The 13,992-nt window shown below is 43.3% G+C and overlaps 1 protein-coding gene across 3 annotated transcripts in view; it reads right to left on the bottom strand.

Annotated features, from left to right (window-relative positions):
* ST8SIA2 (ST8 alpha-N-acetyl-neuraminide alpha-2,8-sialyltransferase 2) overlaps positions 1-13,992 on the bottom strand; it is a 665,484-nt gene that overhangs the window by 564,493 nt on the left and 86,999 nt on the right. The window contains exon 1 of one of the 3 annotated variants that reach the window (XM_073568746.1): positions 2,478-3,016. The exons of the other annotated variants lie outside the window; for them this stretch is intronic. The gene's annotated coding sequence lies outside the window, so the exon portion shown is untranslated. Of the gene's footprint in view, positions 1-2,477; positions 3,017-13,992 lie in introns of those variants that run through there. 3 annotated transcript variants of the gene reach the window in all.

Raw genomic sequence — 13,992 nt, 5'->3', positions numbered from 1 at the left:
ATTTTTGATACAATTTTTCACCTAGACCGGATGCTGTTCCTTTTCCTTATATGAACGTTGTGTTGTCTGCTGGGTGCTCGGGTTCCACATATTACACATTGGATAGACAGATTGCTGGGTGGGGCTGGGTAAAACCCAGTGGTCATGGTACACAACGGCACCAATGACAAAGTTAAAGGGATGTGGAAGGTCCTTAACAATGATTGCAGGGAACTAGGAGAGAAGCTGAAGGCCAGGACCTCCAAGGTGGTGTTTTCAGAAATACTGCTAGTACCATGAACGTCACTAGAAAGACAGTGGGAGCTTAAGGAGATAAATAAGTGGCTTAGAAATTGGTGCAGGGAGGAAGGGTTTTGGATTCTGGAGAAGTGGGCCAAATTATCTGTCAGCTACAGGCTTTACAGTAGGGAAGGGCTGCATCTCAATGGGAAGGGTGCAGCTGTGCTTAGGGAAAAATGGTAAGACGGATGGAGAAGCTTTTAAACTAGGATCTGGAGGAGAGAGGGTTGTTGTACTAATAAGGAGATAGACAAAGTAGACAAAAGGAGTTGGTCACTAGAGGTTAATGAGGATTTAGGATGCTGGGATATGCAAGGAAAACAGGGAGCTGAGTAGGAGTAACAAATGTGCTAATAATATTAAATGTCTGCTAGCAAATGCAAGGTCTCACAAATAAAACTAATGAACTGGAGACTCTTAAGTTAGTCATAGAATATGATGTGGTGGGAATTACAGAAACCTGGCTGGATGAAAGCCATGACTGGGTAACAAACGTAGAGAGTTAAGGGGGCTTTACACATAGCGATATTGCTAGCAATATCGCTAAAGAGTCACCGATTTTGTGACGCCGCAGCGATATTGCTAGCGATATCGCTACATGTAATACTTACCTCCGACCGGCTCCCCTGCTGGTTATTGGTGATCGCGCAAGATCGGCCTGGTCCATTTCTCATCGGCGGCTTCCTGCTGGGCTTCCTGCTGGCGCTGACGAGCGACGCGTGGATGCGGGCAGAGGATGTCATCATCGCCGCTTCTGGCAGGTCAAGTAACGACAGCTGCTGTGTCGCTGCTGATATCTGTCTGTTTGGCAGCTCACTAGCGACCATTTAGTGATGCACCAGCGATCTTGACCGGGTCACATCGTGGTCGGGATAGCTGGTGCATCGCTAAATGTAACGGGGCCTTTACACTTCATTTAGGAAGGACAGGAAAGATAAAAATGGCAGAGGGGTTTGCATATTTGTAAAATTCAAATTAAAACCTACCTGTGCTCAAAGACTACATTGGAGCGAGTTACAGCAATGTAGAGTCACTATGGGTAAATGTAAATGGGGATGGCAATAATGGAAAGCTGCTAATTGGAGTTTTCTACAAGCCTCCTAACATAGCTGAACAGGTAAAGGATTGAAATGCTGCAGCAAATTAAAAAGGCAGCAAACAGTAATAGAGTTCGTATAATGGGGGATTTTAACTATCCAGACATTTAATGGGACATAGAATCTTCTGGCTGTGCTAAAATCTACAAGTTCTTATCCATACTTCAGAACAATTACCTCTCTCAGCTGATAGATGAACCAACCAGTGGAGGTAAACTGCTGGATCTGGTTCTGTCAAATAGATCAGATACAATCTCAGTTCTACAGGTCCAGGAGCATTTGGGAAGCAGTGACCATAATATGGTAAGTTTCAATGTAATTTTCAATCAAACATTCAAAAGTGGAAATGCCAAAACCTGGAACTTTAGGAAAGCTGATTTCAACAAATTAACCCCTTAACGACCAAAGGTATTTTTGGTTTTGCATTTTAGTTTCATGCTCCCCTTCTTCCCAGAGCCATAACTTTTTTATTTTTTGGTCAAAATGGCCATATGAGGGCTTGATTTTTGCAGGACGAGTTGTATTTTTGAACAACACCATTGGCTTTAACATATCGTGTACTGTAAAACGAGAAAAAAATTCCAAGTGCGATGAAATTGCAAAAAAAGTGCAATGCCACAGTTGTTTTTGCTTTTATTTTTTTTTTACCATATTCACTAAATGCTAAAACTGACCTGCCATTATGATTCTCCAGGTCACTAAAAGTTCATAGACACCAAACATGTCTAAGTTCTTTATTTAAGTGGTGAAAAGAGTTCCAAAGCTAGTGATTGCCTGCAGTGGAGAAATGCCTGACCCCCTGAAACAAAAAGCAGAAAAACTGCAAGGGGACACATTGGCAGCAGTGGAGTGGCGCAAAGGGGGATACGTAACATGTGTCCATTTTGATTCATTCTTGTAGAGCATTGTATGTGGCATAAAAAAAACATGGGTGGATAACTTTGCAAAATAAATGTGTGCAATGATAATTATAATAGCAAGCATCATATTTTATATATATATAGATATATATATATCTATATATACACAGTATACTGTGAGGGGTTGACTCACTCAGCTTCTTTCAGAAGTAGACGCAGGAACACTTCTTAGGTAACTCACCTGCTAGTTCATTATGGAACAGCAAGAAACATAGCAGGGTTCAGTAAAGTAAACATTTTCTTTCTGGCATAACAGCAAAACAAAGCATATATCACTGCAAGTCCTTGTATCTGAGGAGTTTGCTCGTTCAGACCATCATATGTATTCAGCTCCTCCTGGAGACATGTCTGGAGACTCACCTCTCGAAAATACAACACACCGAAAAAAACAATGGCTGAACATTTAACTTCCCAGCCAAACCCCTGAGGTGGAGATATGGTGAGTAAGGCTGGGATCACAAATGCGAGAAACACAGCCGAGTCTCGCATGTTAGAACCCGGCACTCCCACGTGCACTCAGGAGCGGAGCGCGTGAATCTGGAAACATCAGTGGCTTTTTTTGCAGCATTTTTAAAACACTGCAAGACACCAAATGTCTTCCATCAGTTTTTGGCGGGGTCCCATACACTTCTTTCAGTTAAAGCATCATTGAGGAGGAATACACCACACATTAAAGAGGCTGCCCACTACTAGGACACTGCCTTCTTAAACTAAATGTTCAGCCCCGATAAAATAAATTAACCTATACTCACTTCCCGTGTAGGATCTGTACCTGCAGTGTCTGCGCATCACAGCCCCGGGACTGTGAGTGCAAAGTGGGAACGGAGCCAAAACGAGAGGCGAGTATAGGTTTAAATATTTAGTTTAAGAAGGGGTTGTCCTAACAGTGGCAACCCCTTTAAGAATGGTCAGGATACTTTTTTTTAACCGCTTTACATCTGAAACTAGCAATGGTAAAAGAAGATCAGAAGACTGAATATATGAACCAATCGCTTTGACATAGACATGTTCAATCTTTTGAATGTTTTTGTGGCTCTTTTTACAGGCGGGTGTTAGAGTGGAACCTCCTGAAAAAAGTCTTTGTGTGCACATACCCTTAGGAGATGAAAAATTCTAAATCAGAAACAAGATATACTGACATACACAGTAGTTGTACAGAGTCTGCTGCTTGGATACATGACAATGTCAAACACCTGGCATCATGTTCATGAATCTGGTTAGACAAACTATTATTTTCTAAGGCTAATTCTCTGGGTAAAATCGTGTAATTAGCAAGTGGTTTGAAGAAAAGTCAGTTCGCAGCTTGTACAAGAGTAATATCCCTTGCAATATAGTTTCAGGTCAAGCAAAAGCTACCTGAAGTTTCCTGTCAGTGTCAGTATAAGACTCCTTCAGTTATTTAGTATTTGGTCAGTATTTTACATCAGTATTTGTGAGCCAAGTGGGTGATAAATACCCCAGAATCACAAAAGTGGTGACATGTTTCTATTATACTTTTCCTCTGACTGTTACACTCCTGATTGAATGTGACTGTGCTTTTGGTACAATCAATTCAAAATTCAGTGTGCAGAGAGCCGCCGCAGTGATCTCTGGTGCTTCCACTACGTATTCCTAGGGTCTTAAAAGATTAGGGGCACAAGGCATATACACCCCTCTACACACTAGCAAAAGATTTAAATATAGAGTTATTAAATAAAACCCATATGCAAAGTCAAAATGTTACCAGAGTATAGTGATTGCAAGTTAATTCTAATAAACAAAACGCAATGTACAAAGACCAAAATAATACCACCACAACATGTCCATTACCATTACCACCACCTTGTGAGTAAATAATATTACTCTAATGTTACTGAATAAAAGACAATTATTTATATTATATTGTGAAAAAAGGGGGCAGAAAGCCGTTTTGAAAAGGCGCTCTTCAAACCATGATTTAATACAATTCAGTAAAATCTAGTGACTTGCGGATGATTTTCTGACATCATTCACCTTCCCTCTCTTTTCTATCCAGCCGACTGCCTTGAAGACTTCTTATAGCCGTGTGTTAGATGCCAGGATTCTCCCTCTGCACAAGGTAGATCCAAAGCCTTATCTCCCTCTGCGGTTCTCCATTTAGCTTCGACCACAGTGGGTGCTGCTTAGCAGAGATGTTGGTCTCAGCGTTTTGCTCAGACTCGTGCTGTGCGCTTTGTTACTGCTAGCTCTCCAACTTCAGCTATAGTAACTAGAAATAGGCAGTAGCGAACAGGCATTCCTGATGCTAAGTCCGGGAATCACTTCACTGGGCATGTTCGTGAGGTGGCGACCTCTCATTGGTGGTCAGTCGTCAGCTGCTCCGGTGATGTGGCAGTCCCAGATTGGTCCACGAGCAAGGTCCTGTCCAACTAGACTAAAGCGCTGTCTATAAAAGGGTCTTTGGGGTGCCCGGCGGCATGCTAAGATCATTTGAGGTTATGTATCTTTGGGTGGAGACTCTGCCGCTCTGCGTGTGTGAACATCTAGTTTTACCTATAGAGGCAAGTTTTTCCTTGGCTTGACCTTGCGCCTGTCTTGGCTGCATGTGCTGTTAGCACAGGCTGTTTACAGAGCACAGTCAAACCCACGTGCTTTAACCCTTTCATTTTGTGTAATAGCACACACCTCTTTTGGTACCACTCGGCAGTTAGCTGAGCTTGGTACTCTTATTTTTGCGCCACTCAGTGGAGCTGAATTAGTTGTATTTTTGTTGCTGCTCGGTGGTTGGCTGAGCTGGTAGTCCTCGGCCAGTGCTCACCCCTCTGAAAAGCTATTAGAGTAGGGTAATCTGCACTCAGTCCACAAAGGGTGACGTTTAACCCTGTGTGTTCTTCGTGATCGCTCACCGCTCTGCTCCACTATTGCTCACTAGCAGCAGATTAACATGTCTGCAAGGTGGACCCCGGGTTGCGATCGCACTAAATAAAGTGATTAATAAAGTGAGATCCAACAACCCTAACACCTTGTCTATAGTTTTCAGCCTAGTCATCTTTAGCTAATCACTTTTTATACATCCTCCCTGCCTATACCCAGCCTTCATAAACTCCTTATTCTGCTGCTATGTGTTATGATAGTGTAGCAACTCACTCGGGAAAATAAGTAACACACTAAAAACTGAAACTGACCCTGACGTTTCCTTTACAGACTAGAGATCTTCATCCCGCAGTCCCTAGTAGTTCCTGCGTGAGCTGAGGTAGCCCTAACCACGGACTAGAGAATGTCAATTTGGACCTATGCTGCTTGAAAGGCCATTGAGTGCCTGATATAAAAACGGAGTGCAGGGCAGAGTGCAAATTATCTACAGAAGGGAAATTTGCATAAATAGAAAGAGATCCCAGAGTGCGCAAAACAAACCACAGAATACAAAATAAAGGATTGACATTGAAAAAATGGTTATCCATAAACTGAAGTCCTCCAGTAGTGCAGTCCAGCAGCCTAATACACAGTTTTCAATAAAGTACACCCAAGCACCATATTCACACAAAAATGTCATCAAATTTGTCCCAACAGTGCTATTCAAAGGAGGAGGCATATGCTTTACTTGCCTCTGACACTGATAGCGAGGGAGAGGATCCCACTTTTCTTTATTTTTCAGATTCTTCATCCTCTTCCTCTTCTCCCTCGGGTCCTGCAGAACCGCCACGCAGACGCTCCAGGACAGAAGATGAGGCAGCGCCCACCATGCCCGCATCTGACCCAGCGCTCCTCGTATGGACCTTGTCCCCCAAAAATTACGAGCCACTGATTCCTGATTTTGTGGCAGAATCAGGAATCAAGTTTGACACCACTGGCCTCACAGAAATTGACTTTTTCAAAGTCTTTTTCTCTGAGTATTTTATTAACCTCATGGTGGAGCAAACTAATTTGTACGCTCGACAATTTTTGGAGCAAAACCCGCGTTCATAATTTTCAAACTGTTCTCCTGTAGACGCAGTTGAAATGACGCAGTTTTGGGGCCTGGTCCTCCATATGGGGATCCTGAATAAGCCCGAACTTCGGCAATATAGGAGTGTTGACATTTTATAAAACACTGTTCCGAATGGTCATGGCCCGGACGCGTTTTGAGGCCATCCACAAATTTCTGCATTATACTGATAATGCACAGTGTCCCGCACGAGATGACCCCAACTTTGACCATCTTTTCAAAGCTCGGCTGGTCATCGGCTGGTCATCGAACACTTCAACAAATAGTTTGCTGAGGTGTACGTGGCCCAAAGGGACTTCTGCGTGGATGAGTCCTTGGTTTATTTCAAGGGAAGGCTGCAATTCCGTCAATACCTGCCCAGTAAGAGGGCCAGGTACGGAATCAAACTCTATAAGCTGTGTGAGAGTACCTCAGGGTACACCCACAGGTTTAGAGTGTGCAAAGGGAAGGACACCAGGATTGAACCCCCTGAGTGTTCTCTTTTCCTGGGAGTGAGTGGGAAAATTGTGTGGGATTTGGTGCTGGATAAAGGTCATCACTAGGGATGAGTGAGTATACTCGCTAGGATTCGGTACTCGGCGAGTAATGCGGTACTCGCGGTACTTGAATCCTGGCGACTATTTCACGACTCACCTTGCAATATTTGGCACAGCCCGCACAGTCCCCGCACAGCCCAGCACAGTCCTTGCACAGTCCCCGCACAACCCAGCACAGCCCTGCACAGTCCCGCACAGCCCTGCACAGTCCTGCACAGCCCGGCACAGTCCCCGCACAGTAGCTGCACAACCCAGCACAGTCCCCGCACAGCTCAGCATAGTCCCGCACAGGCCAGCATAGTCCCCGCACAGTCAAGCACAGTCCCGCACAGGCCAGCACAGTCCTGCACAGGCCAGCACAGTCCCCGCACAGCCCAGCAGTCCCGCACAGGCCAGCACAGTACCTGCACAGCCCAGCACAGTCTCACACAGCCCTGCACAGTCCTGCACAGCCTGGCACAGACCCCACATAGTACCTGCACAGCCCAGCACAGTCCCGCACAGCCCAGCACAGTCTCCGCACAGCCCAGCACAGTCTCCGCACAGCTTGGCACAGTCTCCGCACAGTACCTGCACAGTACCTGCACAGTCCCACACAGCCAGGCACAGTCCCTGCACAGTACCTGCACAGCCCAGCACAGTCCTGCACAGGCCAGCACAGTCTTCGCACAGTCCCCGCCCAACCCAGCACACACACACAGCCCATTACTCGCATTTTCCATAGACTTACATTGGACTCACTACTCGTTACGAGTACCCGAGTATTAGGAGGTACTCGTAATGAGTACAGCGAGTCCGAGTATTTCACTACTCGTTCATCCCTAGTTATCACCTCTACACTGATAACTTTTATACCAGTGTCCCACTCTACAAATCCCTCTCTGAGCGAGGTACCACAGCCTGCAGTACTGTCTGCAAAAATCAGAGAGGCCTCCCGAAGACGCTACTTGGGCAGATGCACCGAAAAAATGAGAGCAGGGATTGGAGAAGCAGGAAGCTCATCTGCATATTTCCGGTGCATTCTGGGAAGAGGAGAAGAGTCACCTTAAGAGGACACAAAACCACCCATCATAGACTGCATCAGCAATATGGAAGAGAAGAAAATCCACATGGTCACCTGCAACACATGCTACATGTTTACGGATCTTCCGGACCAAAAACTCAACTTTACCTGTCAGAAGTGCAAACTTGTTGCACTCTTAGAGGAAAAGGTGCAGGGACTGGAAGAAATAATAGCAACATTGAAGGTAATTAAAGAACATGAGGACTTCTTGGATGAAGCAGAAGCAACCATTCAGGATTTGGAAAGTGAGAAAAGGTTCAGAGCACATACAGAGGCTGAAAAGTGGAGCCATGTGACGAAAAGAAGCAAACGGATCAAGTGGTCATCACCACCCACACAGCTTAGCAACCAATATGAAGCCCTCATGCTGGAGAAAGAAAATGGCACAGCTCAGGATGATACAGTATCTACAAGAGAAGACACACTATCAACAAAAGTTACTCTGTCAACAAAAGTGGAAACAAATGACACTCAAAAACACGAGCAACAAGCAGTGCGTCCGGAAAGAAAAGAAGAGTGGTAGTTGTGGGCGACTCACTACTAAGAGGCACGGAGGCAACTATTTGCAGGCCGGACATAACCGCACGAGAAGTATGCTGCCTCCCAGGAGCAAAAATCAAGGATGTGGCCAACAGGATACCAACTATCCTCAAATCCAAGGACGACTACCCTTTCCTACTGATACATGTAGGCACAAACAACACGGCAAGAAATGACCTACCAACTATCTGCGAAGACTTTGAAATTCTGGGGAAGAAAATAAAGGAACAGAACGTACAGGTTGTTTTTTCATCAATCCTCCCAGTCGATGGCCATGGCATCAGAAGATGGAATAGGATGCTAGAGGTGGACAACTGGCTACGACGGTGGTGCGGGCAGCAAGGATTTGGATTCTTGGACCATGGCGTGAATTACCTCTACGATGGACTTATCGCAAGAGATGGGATACACCTCATAAAACCTGGGAAACACACATTCGCCAGAAGACTTGCCACACTCATCAGGAGGGCTTTAAACTAGAAGAAGAGGGGATGGGAGGAAAAACAGCAGACAAGAACATGCAGCAGTAGGACAAATTAATCAATGATACTAGATGTGGTAAAGAGGACCCAACACAGGGTACTCAGAAGGAAGATAAGAAAAATGAAGCAAAACTTCTTTCCTGCATGCTGATCAATGCAAGAAGCCTGACCAATAAGATTGAAGATCTGGAGTTGGTAATGTATGAGAAAAATACGACATAGGAGGAATAACTGAGACATGGTTAGACGACAGCTATGACTGGGCGGCTAACTTGCAAGGATATGATTTGTTTAGGAGGGATCGCATAAAAAAGGAAAGGGGGTTGAGTCTGTCTAGATATAAAGTCCACTTTAAAGCCCACACTAAGAGAAGATATACAAGAGGGAAATGAAGAGGTGGAGTCTCTATGGGTGGAGATACAAGGAGGGAAAAGTAATAAAATCCTCATAGGGGTTTGTTATAAGCCACCAAATATAACAGAAACCACAAATGTATTATTGAAACAAATAGACAAAGCAGCAAATCACAATGAGGTGATTATTATGGGGGACTTCAACTACCCCAACACAGACTGGGAAACTGAAACCTGCGTATCTCAGAAAGGAAACCAATTTCTGTCAGTGACCAAGGATAATTATCTGTCACAACTTGTGCAGGGACCAACTAGAGGGACAGCCCTTCTGGACTTAATTTTAAGCAACAGGCCAGATAGAATAACAGAAGTACGAGTCGATGGGCACCTAGGGAACAGTGATCACAATACAATACAATTCCACTTGTCCTTCAGTAAGGGGCCCTGGAAGGGGTTACGAAAATGCTGAATTTCAAGAAAGCAAAGTTTGATCAGCTTAGAGAGAACCTTCGCCGAATTGATTGGGACAATGTCCTCAAAAATAGGAGCACAGAAAATAAATGGGAAATATTTAAATCAGCTTTACACACCCACTGCGAGCTAGCCATACCGTACAGAAATAAAAGGGCTAGGAACAGGAGAACACCAATGTGGCCAAATAAGGATGTAAAAAGGGCAATAAATAACAAGAACAAGGCATTTGGGAAGCTAAAACAAGAAGGCAATGAAGAAGCGTTAAAAAGTTATAGAGAAAAAAATTAAATGTGTAAAAAACAAATACATTTAGCAAAAGTGGAAACTGAGAGACTCATTGCAAAGGAAAGTAAAACAAACCCCAAACTATTCTTTAATTATATAAAACAGTAAAAAGATTAAAATTGATGGTGTCGGTCCTTTAAAGAACAATGAGGGTGAAATCATAGAGAGCGATGTGGGAAAAGCAAATGTTTTAAATACTTTTTTCTCAACAGTGTTCACACAGGAAAAGGATTTGCCAGGGGAAATGCAGAGTGATAATGTAAACTCTCCGTTAAGCATTACCTGCCTAACCCAGGAAGAAGTGCAGAACCGCCTTAGTAAGATTAAAATTGACAAATCACCAGGCCCTGATGGCATTCACCCTCGGGTATTAAGGGAGTTAAGTAATGTGATAGACAGGCCTCTATTTCTTATATTTAAAGACTCTATAGAAACAGGGTCTGTTCCTTTTGATTGGCGGCAAGCAGATGTGGTACCAATATTCAAAAAGGGTTGTAAAAGGGAACCTGGAAACTATAGGCCGGTAAGTTTAACGTCTGTTGTGGGTAAAATTTTTGAAGGGTTTCTAAGGGATACCATTATGGAATATCTCAATGTTAATAAATGTTTAACTGCATATCAACATGGATTTATGAAGGATCGCTCCTGTCAAACTAACCTGATCAGCTTCTATGAGGATGTAAGCTCTCAAATGGACGAAGGAGAATCATTGAATGTCATTTATCTCGACTTCTCTAAAGCACTTGACACAGTCCCACATAAAAAATTGGTAAGTAAGATGAGAAAGCTTGGGCTAGGGGAAAATGTGTGTAGATGGTAGGTAGCTGGCTTAGTGATAGAAAGCAAAGACTGGTTATTAATGGTGCATACTCAGATTGGGCCAGGGTTACTAGTGAGGTACCACAGCGTTCTGTATTGGGCCCTGTACTATTTAACATATGTATTAATGATCTAGTGGATGGCTTACACAGTAAAATATCAGTATTTGCAGATGATACAAAACTATGTAAGGTAATTAACACAAAGGAGGACAGTTTGCAGATTTGAGTAAATTGGAGAATTGGGCTGAAAAATGGCAAATGAGGTTTAACACAGATAAGTGTAAGGTTATGCACATGGGAAGGAGAAACAGATGCTATAATTACTTACTAAATGGAAAACTGCTGGGGAAATCAGACATGGAAAAATACTTAGGCATCTTAGTCAATAGGAAGCTAAATTGGAGTGCCCAGTGTCAGGCAGCTGCCACCAAAGCAAATAGGGTCATGGGATGCATTAGAAGAGGTCTGGGGACATGAGATAAAAACATAATTCTCCCTCTGTACAAATCACTCGTCAGATCACACTTGGGGTATTGTGTGCAATTTTGGACGCCGGTGCTCAAGAAAGACATTACTGAACTTGAAAGGGTTCAAAGGCGGGCTACTAAAATGATAAATGGAGTTGGTTCACTACAATACCCAGAAAGGTTATCAAAATTAGGTCTATTTACTCTAGAAAAGAGAAGACTTAGGGGAGACTTAATATATATGTCCAAGTATATCAGAGGTCAATACAGAGATCTCTCCAATGAACTGTTTGTACCAAGGACTGTGACAAGAACAAGGGGGCATTCTCTTTGTTTGAAGAAAAGACAATTTCTGCACCAGCATAGAAGAGGGTTCTTCACGGTAAGAGCAGTGAGGCTCTGGAATTCTCTTCCTGAGGAAGTGGTGATGGCCAACTGACTGAATGAATTTAAGAAAGGAATGGATGCTTTTCTTGTGAGTAACAGTATAGAAGGTTACGAATAACAGAATATTATAGGTAGATGTTTGACCCAGCTTAGGGGAATGAATTTTTTTCCCTATGGAGAAAATTGGCTTCTACTCTGTGGGTTTTTTGCCTTCCCCAGGATCAACAATGCAGAACAGCTGCACTAAAAATAGGCTGAACTAGATGGACATAAGGTCTTCCTTCAGCCTTCAAAACTAGGTTATGTTACTATGTTATGTTAGAGCAGAGCCCAATGTAGCGACCACCTGCTTGTGGTTAAGTACAAGGACAAGAGGGATGTCCTTCTCTTCACCACCATACACGGTGATGGCAGTGCCCTCTGCACTGTACGGGGTACCTCTACACAGGTCCGCAAGCCGACCTGTATACTGGGGTACAATAAAAACATGGGGGGCGTTGATCTCTCCGATCAACTCCTTCAACTGTACAATGCTTTGAGGAAGGCCAAGGTGTGGTATAAAAAGCTGTCTGTGCACATCGTTCAAATGGCAATGCTCAACGCATTCCTGCTGTCACAATGTGCACGCCACACCGGTACGTCGTACCTTCATTTCCAGGAGGTAGTGGTTAAGGCCCTGATGTTTGGCACTCAGGAAGGAGAGGGCCCCAGTACTTCTAGAACTGAAGGTGTTCATATTGTACCAAGTCAGCATTTTCCGGGAGGTGATCCCGTCAACACAAAGAAAAGGTAAGGGGTAAAGGTAAGGGGTTTCTACTGTTTAGGCACATCAGGGGCTCTGCAAACAGAACATAACGCCCACAGACCATTCCATCAAAGTCTGTATTCCAAAATGTCATTACTTCACTTTTGAGCTCTGACGTGTGCCCAAACAGTAGTTTTCTCCCACATGTGGAGTATCAATGTACTCAGGACAAATTGGTCAACAACTTTTGGGGTCCAATTTCTCCTGTTAGACTTGGGAAAATTAAAAATTGGGGACTAAATGATCATGTTTGTGGAAAAAATGATTTTTTTATTTTCAAGCCCGGGCGTTATATACTTCTGTGAAGCCCTTGGGGGTTCAAAGTGCTCACCACACATCTAGATAAGTTCCGTAGGGGATCTAGTTTCCAAAATGGGGTCACTTGTGGGGGGTTTTCACTGTTTAGGTACATTGGGCGCTCGTCAAACGCGACATGGCGTCCGATCTCAATTCCAGCCAATTTCAGGTTGAAAAAGTTAAACGGCGCTCCTTCCCTTCTGAGCCCTGCCATGTGCCCAAACAGTAGTTCCCCCCTCATATTGGGTATCCGCGTACTCAGGACAAATAGGACAACAATTTTTGGGGTCCAATTTCTCCTGTTACCCTTGAGAATATAAAAAATGTTGCTAAAAGTTCATTTTTGTGACTAAAAAGTTAAATGTTCATTTTTTCCTTCCACGTTGCTTCTGCTCCTGTGAAGCATCTGAAGGGTTAATAATCTTCTTGAATGTAGTTTTGAGTAGCTTGAGGGGTGCAGTTTTTAGAATGGTGCCACTTTTGGGTATTTTCTGCCATATAGACCCCTCAATGTGACTTCAAATGTGAGGTGGTCCCTAAAAAAAATGGTTTTGTAAGTTTTGTTGTAAAAATGAGAAATTGCTGGTCAACTTTTAACCCTTATAACTTCCTAACAAAAAAAAATTGTTCCCAAAATTGTGCTGATGTAAAGTAGACATGTGGGAAATGTTATTTAGTAACTATTTTGTGTCACATATTTCTCTGTTTTAAGGGCATAAAAATTCAAAGTTGAAAATTGCAAAATTTTCAAAATTTTCGCCATATTTCTGCTTTTTTCATAAAAAAAATGCAAGTTATAGCGAAGAAGTTTTACCACTATAGTGAAGTACAATATGTCACGAGAAAACATTCTCAGAATCACTTAGATCCGATGAAGCGTTCCAGAGTTATAACCTCAAAGGGACAGTGGTCAGAATTGTAAAAATTGGCCCGGTCATTAACGTGCAAACCACCCTTGGGGGTAAAGGGGTTAAATACAATGGTCCCATAGCTATTGATATTTCAGAAATCTATTCCACACAGACAGGGTCCCTAAATACAATAGTGCCAGATTGTGGTGCCAAAGAGGAAGTGCTACCTGTTGTAAACCACACAGTAATATTGCCCTCTTGAAGCTCTGTACTGTAGTGTTCCCTAAAAAGTTAGTGTACCCCCTTTCCTTTGATAAACTGAAATAACTGTTTGATTTGGGGGGGAAGGTTGATGAACACCGAATATGATTTGATGGTTATATCTAGGAATT

The sequence above is a fragment of the Dendrobates tinctorius genome, unplaced genomic scaffold, assembly GCF_039654945.1.
Source record: "Dendrobates tinctorius isolate UK_male_01 unplaced genomic scaffold, ASM3965494v1 ptg000022l, whole genome shotgun sequence".
Taxonomy (NCBI): domain Eukaryota; kingdom Metazoa; phylum Chordata; class Amphibia; order Anura; family Dendrobatidae; genus Dendrobates; species Dendrobates tinctorius.
Note: the sequence above shows the minus strand (reverse complement) of the source record. Positions and strands in the feature narration are given on the sequence as shown.